At 40.3% G+C, this 10,667-nt stretch overlaps 1 pseudogene; it reads right to left on the reverse strand.

Annotated features, from left to right (window-relative positions):
• On the reverse strand, positions 1-1,321 carry LOC109614911 (annotated as a pseudogene).
• Positions 1,322-10,667: the final 9,346 nt, after the last annotated feature.

A 10,667-nucleotide genomic window follows, 5' to 3' on the forward strand; every position in this document is an offset into this window, starting at 1 on the left:
TTGTTCCACAGTCCACACAAAAATAATGTGATTTTGGTCAACATAAAATACATATTTTTCAAAACCCAATGTAAAATATTCATGCTCAAGACAGGTCATGAAAACCACTGTTATTATATGCGGTTCAATTTATTATGACAATGCAGTAGTATGTGTGCAGAAAGTAAAGTTAACGCCCTAGTAGTGTAAATATATATAAAAAAAGTAAAATATTTTTTAAGTACCTTTTTAGGACTTAAATGTGAAACACGGAAAGTATTTGGAAATGTTAGGCTGAAAACAATATGACATTGGAAGGCTAATTATGAATTATCCTGAAAACCTCCCTTGGACTGAACATGCAAGCAAGTTTTATTTATATAGCACAATTCATACATAGAAGCAATTCAATGTGCTTTACAATGAAACTAACCTTTGCCTTCAATGAACTGCTTGAATGGCAGATGAATATACAGACAGACCAACACACCAGTCATACTTTTTTCCCAGCTCCTTCAGAATGACATTGGCCAGGTCCTATTCATCCAGATCCTTTTCAGTGTTTTCTGAAGAGGCTGTAGTGGAGTATTTGATAAACCTTTTGACATCCTCTTCAGCCTGCTTGGGGAAGTTAGTGATGCAATCCTCAATGACAGCATTCATTTTCAACTGAACCTCTTCCGTGTTTTTTTCCAGTATTGAAGTTTCTCTGTCTCATCGTAGCCCTTAAGAGCAGTGTAGCCCATCACAACGATGATGCCCATGCAAAAGAGATTCTTCAGTTTGGCACAGAATTCTTCCATAGCTCGTCAACTTTTTTTCACACTGTCTCACATGATCTCCAACACTGACTCTCCAGAACTTCTGATCACAGCGTCGTAGAGGCTGTGTAGATTTTTCTCGCCACCTGTTGCGTCATAATGCTGCATAAAAATATCTATCATTAAATCTCTGGGACTATCGATTTTGAGGATGTCCATGTACTACGGAACTGGTTGTTGATGTTGTCCTCCACAGGAAAGAGGGTAGTTTTCATTGCACTCTGCTTGATCACACTGTTAATCAACTTATTCTCCTCTGAAGCAACATCCAGGCGTTCACAAACTTTCTGGAACTACTTCTTTATGGACATAGCTTCATCTTTCCCTAAATGTTCCAGGGCCAATTTTACAAAAGGACTGGCCACTTTGAAAAAAGGGGACAGGTCAACTAAGGAACTTGCTAACATCTTAGCTCCCTGCTGAAATACTTCCATTATATTAAATATTATGTTCTTGTTCTCTGAAATTGTCTTAAGCTGTTTAGACATCTTCACTACTGCTGTCATGCTTCAGTGCAAAACAAGTGGCAGTACAAATCTGAAAGAAAAGTATAAGGACATTTTAAGAATATTTGGCACTGTTTTATTTACATTGAGCTTGATCTTTAGTCCAGGACTATGCTTAAACGATGATTGGGAAACTATGGGATGAAGTCTATGTTCTAGGAAATTAGTCTTTAATAAACTGAAAACGTTCTATTAACACTATGATGCAGTCTGAGATGTTTTCGATTTACCAAATAATGTTTTAACTTCTTATTGTCAGCTGGTGTAATGATTAGTGGGAGACAGACTTAAAACCAAGATACAGAACTCAGTAGACATAATTTAATTTAAACAGTTAAGCTTTCAGCTTTTTAGACTATTGTTCCCATCATGGAACACAAGGATACGAAACAATAACGCCAGACAAACAACAAAACCAAACTAAATTGTGGGGGTTATGGTGCAATGCAAAACAGAGGAGGGGGGAAACCGATACTCCCGGGTGGTGGTCAGTAGGAGGGAGAGATGAACACCAAGGGTGTAGTAATGCCACAGGTGGATTCGTTCCAGCTGGAATTGTAATTCATGACATAGTACATAGTGTATTCCAGGACCATTTGGTCTTGACAGAACTGTTACAACCAGTAGCCAAAAATCACAGACTGTGGCTTTAAAGAAATAAAGATCCATTAGAAATATTGACAAAGAAGTTCAAAATCTAATAAATTATCAACTGCAATAACAAGTCTTGATCTAGCCCGACCTTAGTTGATTACATCTGTCCCTGTTTCTGAGGTTATGTAGATTTTTTTTGGTATTGTTGTTTGCTTCCTTCTCTCAAACTTTCAACTTGATTGTTGCTGGCTTTAAAGTGAGCTGATGAAGAGAGAGAAGGAACACATTTCAGTACACAAAGCAAAGCCTGTTTGGATTACAGTTTAACACTGTCTGTAAACAAACATGCAAAGGGTGATATGTGTACTCCAAGTGAGGGAATATGTGTACCCCCAATTTATCAATATTATGACCTTGATTTTATAAATCCAGGAGGCGTGGTTATATATAGGCTACAAACTGTGCAACCAATAACAAAAGTTTGTCATAATATTCAAGGTAGAACCGTATTGATATGTGAAACTGTTAAATGATGTGAAATTTTATTTAATCTGTTTCATTATCTACAGGGAGACACGTTTATATATACAAACAGTGATTTTGTTATAAGCATAATTCTAAGCAAACTTAATCAACTGGGAACATCTTATAAATTAACCGAACAGAAAAGACTAGGAAAAATAATTGGGTTTGTACACTATATAGCCAAAAGTATGTGGACAACCTTACTAATTATTGACTTCAGGTGTTTCAGGCACACCCATGGCTCACAGGTGCATCAAATCCAGCACATAGCCATGAAATATCCATTCACAAACATTGGCAATACATAAGGTCGAACTGAAGAGCTCAGTGACTTTAAATGTGGCAGTGTAATAGGATGCCACAGGTCAGTTTGTGAAAGCCCTACTAGATCTGCCCCGGCCGACTGTAAGTGCTAGAATTGTGAAGTGGAACTGTCTAGGAGCAACAAAAGCCCAGCCTATGGATGGGATACCGAGGCTTCCTGAATCATTGAGGCTTGTTTCCAAAAGACGCTGCAAGCTCGAAACGTTCCAACAACAGGGACATCGCCTGGACAAAATGTAATATGACATGTTTGATTTAGAAGTATGGTATTTAGCCCGGAACGGTGTATTCAAAGTAATGGTAAAGGTGAATGAATAATGAAGATCATTGTAAAGGGTAACCTCAATAAAACAGGAATTTGTGGAGGGAGAAAGGATGACATTTTGCATTCAACAAAATCATATTACCCGCAACAGGAAATATCTAACCCGTAACCATGTGAACAGCAGTCTGGAGTAATACGGGTACGCCACAATATTAAATGCGTTACTTTAGTGTTTGGTCATTTGTGCACATTTGTGTTGCATTCTGGTTTGAAAAGAACTTGGTCAAATGAAGATTTGGATGTCATCGATCATGTGATATTATACTAAAATATCTTTCAGTTTTAGTCACATTCATAGTTTGAATAATGATTTCTTCTAGTTATTGTCCAAATTACGAAAACAGTGAGCCACTTTTGTCAACAAAAATATTTTTTTTTAGTAACATTCTAGTCCAATAAATGTTATTGCCTCTAACCTATAGTAGCCTAAACATATCACCATATCAAACAAGGGGACATATCATAATGTTTTGCTTACAATGGGCACGTGAGTATCAGAACTGGACCACAGAGAAATGGAAGAAGGTGGCCTGGTCTGATCAATTACGTTTTCTTTTACATCATGTGGATGGCCGGGTGCGTGTGTGTTACTTACCTGGAGAACACATGGTACCAGGATGCACTATGGGAAGGAGGCAAGCTTGCGGAAGAAGTGTGATGCTTTGGGCAATGTTCTGCAGGGAAACCTTGGGTCTTGCCATTCATGTGGATGTTACTTTGACACGTACCACCTACCTGAGCATTGTTGCAGACCATGCGCACCCTTTCATGGCAACGATATTCCCTGATGGCATTGGCCTCTTTCAGCAGGATAATGCGCCCTGCCACAAAGCAAAAATGGTTTGAGGAACACAACAATGAGTTCAAGGTGTTGACTTGTCCTCAATTCCCCAGATCTCAATCCAATTGAGCATCTGTGGGATGTGCTGGACAAACAAGTCCGATCCATGGAGGCCCCACCTCACAACTTACAGGACTCAAAGGATCTGCTGCTAACGTCTTGGTGCGAGATTCCACAGCACACCTTCCGAGGTCTAGTGGAGTCCATGACTAGATGGGTCAGGGCTGTTTGGGCGGCAAAAGGGGGAACTACACAATATTAGGCAGGTGGTCGTAATAGCTGATCATTATGTCTGATCGTGCATATTGACAGGGACACTTTAAAATGTATCCCCAATATATTGATATATAAAATATTAATAAAATAGAAATGTGCTACCCTACGACAAGCAACCATGCACTGCTTACCGAAATAATTATTAGCAAATGTAATCATAATCATAACTAAACTTAAATTGTCATTTACTGCAGTTCTGTGTGTGGTTTGTCTAAGTGGTCTTGCCGTAGACCAACAGAAGCCGTGGCTTGATTGCTGTTGGTAGGTACAATGTCCAACACTGTACTCTCTCTATTTCATTACTTTCAAATGTAATAAAAAGTGGAAAACTTAGAATGTAATGTGTGTAATGTAAGCTATATCACCGTGGATTGTGTTAGTTTTAACATCACCTCATTTCGCACTCGAACTCTTAATTGTGTAAATATTTGCCTAAAAAGTGTCAATAATTGCATTGGTGAAAATGGGCCAATTTGCAAATGCTAATCAACCATTAATAACTTCAGCTATGATGGCTAAGTTACTTGGAAAGGTACAGTGGGGCAAAAGACGTACTTTTGGTTAGTGAATTTTTAGATAAACATGTTATATGTCGTGGATCTCCGCCCCCTAGAAGGCTTAACTCCTCGTGGTTTACCCCCGCCGCATGAGCGGCCATCACTGAAAAGTGATGGCGCTACTGTTCCTGTTCCTCCCGCCTTTTCCTCGGCCGCCTCCCTTCCTACGGTTCCTGGGAGGAATCCTTCAAAGCTCCCACCCCCTAGGTCCAGGGATTTAAGGTTTCACTGAGGGTTCCTGGGACGCCCCCATCTCTGCGAGAGCTCCGGTTCATTCCTACCTTCTTTCACTAAGGTGGTGGGTAGGCAGTCAGCTATTAGTGGTGCTGTCCCTCCCATGGAACCTGCGCTGGCTGCACACTTTCTACCGTCGTGGGGTTGGCAGGGAAAGAAGCCCCTCTTGCCCTCCCCCAAGGACAGGCTTTCTGCCCAATTTTTGGATAAGGCTTACGTTTAGCAGCGCAATCTATGGCAGCGTCTAACAACGTTGCTGTTCTAGCTTCGGTTACAACCAAGGTTTTGGAGCATGCTTCGACCCTTACCTCATGCGAGATGGGGAGATTGCGGACTCCATGAAAGCTATCCTGACCTCATGCAAGCTCAGACGATCTGCTCCGGCCGGACAATGGCATCTGCCGACACCGGTCACAGGCTCCTGTTAAGAGCTGCTGCGGTCTAGCAGGTAGTGTCGCTGAGTCTCAATTGGAAGATCAGGGTTCACGTCCTGGCTTTGACTTATTTTCTGCGGCCTTTCAATCCTCGCCAACTTTAGTTACCGGGAATGTAACTCCAGTTATATGAGTGGAGCGGAGCCCCCTAGACTTGTTGCCCTGACTCACCTGGTTATTCTGCTGGCTGAAGAAATTGTCGGGAGGGGGACCTATGGGCTCAGGTACCTTTATAGGGGCAGGCGTGCCCCGATTGGCTGACGCATGTTCATAAATTTTTTTCATTGATGGCCGCTTATGCAGCGGGGGTAAACCACTAGGAGCTAAGCCCTCTAGGGGGCAAACCTCCACTCATGATTTTTATATGAACGATCTCTTTAAGATTCAGAGAATCCAGTGAAATCTCTGTGCCCAAGGGACAAGGCCGAAAACCAAAATCGGATGGCCGTGTTCTTTGGGCCCTCAGGTGGCACTGCATTAAAGACAGACACGATTCTGTTGTGGATATCACTGAATGGGCTCAGGAACACTTCCGAAAACCGTTGTCTGTGAACACAGTATATCGCTGCATCCACAAATGCAAGTTAAAACTCTACCATGCAAAAAATAAACTATATATATAAACAAAATCCAGAACCTCTGCTGTGTTCTCTGCGCCCAAGCTCATTTAAGATGGACTGAGGAAAATTACAGAACTGTCCTGTGGTCTGACAAATTATTGAAATAATGGATGCCACGTCCTCCGGGCTAAAAAGGAAAGGGACTATCTGGAGTGTTATTGGTGCACAGTTCAAAAGCGAACATCCATGATGGTGCATTACTGCACATGGCATGGGAGAATGGGACATATGTGAAAGCGTCGTTAATGCTGGACAATGTATACAGATTTTGGAGGAACATATGCTGCCATCCAGACAATGTATTTTTCAGGGAATGCCTTGCTAATTTCAGCAAGACAATGCCAAACCACATTCTGCATGTACAGTGGATATAAAAAGTCTACACAACCTTGTTAAAATGCCAGGTTTTTGTGATGTAAAATAATGAGACAAAGATAAATAATGTCAGAACTTTTTGCACTTTTAATGTGACCTTTAATGTGAACAATACGGAAAGGAAAATAAATATAATGTACGTGACTCATTTAAGTTTCAAGGTACATGTGGGGCATAATTTTAATCAGGAGAATGTCCTCTTTTTAATAAAATATGGCTTGCGCCATTCAATGACTTCAAACGCTAGACTACAAATAGTCAGAAAAGGCGATTTTTTTTAATATACTTATATACTTGCGCCATTCAATGACTTCAAACGCTAGACTAGAAATAGTCAGAAAAGGCGATCTTTTTTTATATACTTCCATGTAACGCAGCTAGGTTTAAGCGCAATTAATATCATATAGGACCAGATGTTTACTTCCTATGCCAGTTGTTATTTTTCAGTTTCGTTGTGAAATGAGGTTACAGTAGTAAAATAAAAGAGGAGAACTGGTTTGGTGCTTTTTTGAGGCTATGGAATTTTAAGCTTCATTCAGGTTAGAAGAGGCTGAACGACGTTTCGTTTCAATTCACTTGCTATGGGGACGCGCTAACGTTCCAGCTCAGCCAGCGTTCTTTTGCCGTTTTTGAGGCCAGGGTGAATTTTTATGCGTTCTATTGTCCTGCCTAATACTACACTAAAAAGGAACCCATCGCTGACTAGCTTACACCACAGTAAACTTACCCTAGCTGTGCAGATAACTCAATACGTAGAGTTTGAATCCCTTGTTCCGCTTGCTTGTTGGAGCAGGGGACCAGGCATCAACAATTCGATGGACATCACTAATGCTTATTTTAGGCAGGTCTTGGAGACATGTACTAAAAACTGAAATTTTGGGCGACCCGGGTGATCGCCTTTATTAAACCTGGCTAAAGCGGAACTTCGCCCATACGCTTGTGCACAGAGCCTATTTCTTCCCACCTTCGTTCGAATCATGTTTTCTCAAAACCAAGTTTTTAACCTCTTTTGGTGTGGAGGCGGAGCTTTATTCTTAAACTTCTCTCCACAGATGGCAAGGCTATGATTTTCAGTTCATAGTGGTGTGATTCGTGGCTAATCGAGTGCGAGAATTCAATGCCTAGATCCTCGCCAATAGAGGCTCAAAACTTGGCTTTGAGAATACTTGAGTTATTAGTAAGTACAGCTCCATTGTTTTTATACCTGGGCATTGTACTATTACAGCAGCTACATTTGGTGAATGTTATAATCAACACCTTGGATGACAAATGAAGTTGTTTTTCCATGTTTGTTGACCTGTCGAAAGCCTTTGTTACAGTAGATTATGCAATGATACTGGAATGATGCTGAAGCTATCTTAATTGGGCTAGGATAAATACACTTGGCTCTGGTTACAAAATCACCTTATTGATAGAACCCAGATTACAGTGATTGTGGGGATTGCATTTACATTTCTAGTAGTGTGAAAAGGAGTTCCACAGGTTTAGTTTTGTCTGACTTTGTAATTGTAATTTTCATTTCTATGCTGATGACACAGTAATATACACTGCTGCCCCCTCTCTTGCCCCAGCCGACCTGCAATCTGATCATGTAAAACTACTACAGGTTGATGCTATATGCAAAAAAGAAAAGTCTATAATATTCTCTAGATCACAGTCTTCTTTCAAATTATCCTATAATTTCTACCCTTTAATCCCTAAATACCTTGGAATTTGGTTTGATGAAAATGTGGCTTTTAAAACACATCAATAATTTGGTAAAGTTCTACAGAAACAAATAATTTCTTTCAGCTCAACATACAAATACACGTGTGCAAGATACTTTTATCTTATACTATGATGATGTGGCACTATACACACAAGCCTCAGTGTCAGTTCTAAAACCTCTTGATGCAGTATATTCATGCAGCCTTGAGTTTTCAAAGTCTTAATTAATTGTTTATTTTTTATTGTGATTGTTTGTGATTGATTGGACCATTAAACATTGTGATTGTTCTGTTATCTAACATATACAGCTCCGGAAAAAATTAAGAGACCACTGCACCTTTTTCTTTCCTTTCCAAAAAAGTTGAAAAGTAAAGTTTTGTGACCATCTCCTTCCACTTCTCCAAAAACACGCCTTTCTTCTAATTTAGTGCAATCCAGAATACATTTCTGGATGGAATCTGGAATGAAAAGCTCAAAAGAAGACTTTATGTCCTGCACATGAGTAACTGCCACATTTCTTCACTTGCTAGCTGCTGGGCTTGTTCTGGTCCTGGCTGCTGACAGGCTGGTCCTGTGGCTCGTCTTGGTTTTGGAACAAGCTGATGCTCAATCTCATCCTCTTCTTCAAAGTCACTTTCAGACTCTGAATTCTCAGAAATGTGATCCTCACATTCTGAAAACTCTTCCTCTACATCATCATCAAAAGCTTCTCTCTCTTCATTTTTTGGCCATCTTGATCAGTTGTGATAAGGAACCCAAAGCTATATTTATTTGCAATTTGCAGCTGGGATAGAGTATAAAGATTGGTTCCCGCAAGACAGAGGGTAAAATGTGCGGGAATGTGAGAGCAGACAGTGTTGGTGCTTGAATTTTGCAACAATGTTGCAACCTTGTGGTGGAACGGCAGGGGTATGCAGATGAAAAGGGACTTTAATAAGCTATTTAAACGACCTAACATGTATACCACCGCGTATGCAAACGTGTATACGTCTATATGCGTAACTTAACCTCTTGACCTTGTCTGTATGCTTTATATACATTGAGTTGCAGCCACACTATTCACTGTTTGGCTATTTGCATTAATTAACAGGTGTACCTAATTGTTGGTTTGTGGATAGGTTTATGGTAGTTTTTATGGTATCAATCAATCAAATGCATTTTGTAAAGCCCTTTCATATAAAGCAGTTTTCACAAAGTGCTTATCCAATCTAGAAACACCAAAGAGCAATTAACAATGAGAATTGATGCCAGTGGCTAGGAATTATGTCAGAGTAGGGTTGTAACCTAGAGAGGAGCCAGACTCTGAATGGTGGCCAGCCCTTATTTGGGTGTGACAGGTGAGATTATAAAAAACATTTTGACCATATGCCTGTTCAGATGACCAGCGGGTCAATAAATACAGTGTCCAGAGTTATATGGACAGTTTGAAGGGATGGTTTTTAAAGTAGTTCCATGGTCGTTTGTAAGGAAACAAAGATGGTAGTTTATCGATAGTTTTATAGTATCTTTTCATAATAGTTTGTAAGGTGGTTTGTATTTTTTGTTTGCATGGTAGTATATGGTAGTAAGCACAGCTCCGGAATAAATTAAGAGACCACTGCACCTTTTTCTTTCCATTCCAAAAAAGTTGAAAAGTTTTGAGTGAAGAACAGTGGTGTTTAATTTGCAGTGGTCTCTTAATTTTAACCCTTCTGTTCCTCACTCAAAACCTTTCTTTTCGACTTTTTTGGAAAGGAAAGAAAAAGGTGCAGTGGTCTCTTAATATTTTCCGGAGCTGTACATTTAGTTGCATGGTAGTATATGGTAGTTTCCATTATAGTTTGTATGTTTGGTTTGCATGATAGTGTAGTAGTTTTATGGACCATACTTTACCATAGGAGTGGACAGAAGCAGTCTGATACCCAGACTAGAAGTTGGACTATTAGAGTGAGAATTCTGAGCTCCAACATTCAACTGAAAGGCCTACATCCTGTTCATGAAGAACCGACAACCACCAGTGCCTCTCTCCTCCAACTCTCTGTTTATATCAAAGGGCCACATATGCTGCTAACTGTTGGCGTGCTTGTAACCCAGGTCCTCTCAGTAAAGTCATCTTGCGAAGATTAGTGAGTGATCAAGCAGTATAACATCTTTCATCTAGGGGTGCCAAATCTGACTTCCTTGAATGTAGGTCAGAATACATGCTGACTTAAATAATATCTTCTCATACACAGTTCCTCTGTAGAATGTTGGCCGTGATGTCCACACACCTGCAAAAACACACACACACACACCCATGCACACAAACACACGTCGACACAATCCATTTCATCCCAGTATTTGTCTGTTTCTTTGTTCCTGTATCAGAATGCCATAATAACACATTGGCAGCAGAACAGAGACTGGGGAAGGAAGAGTGTCTCCCATAACGGGACCTGTTTCCACTGATTTTATTCAAATCCATTAGACATGTGTGGTATCTGAAGAGATATGGGAGCGTTGTTCACTGTTTCCCCTTGAGGTAGCAATGGAAAAGACGGGCTCTCTTCTTAGTAGGACCACGGCCAGTC

The sequence above is a fragment of the Esox lucius genome, chromosome 22 (assembly GCF_011004845.1).
Source record: "Esox lucius isolate fEsoLuc1 chromosome 22, fEsoLuc1.pri, whole genome shotgun sequence".
Lineage (NCBI taxonomy): Eukaryota > Metazoa > Chordata > Actinopteri > Esociformes > Esocidae > Esox > Esox lucius.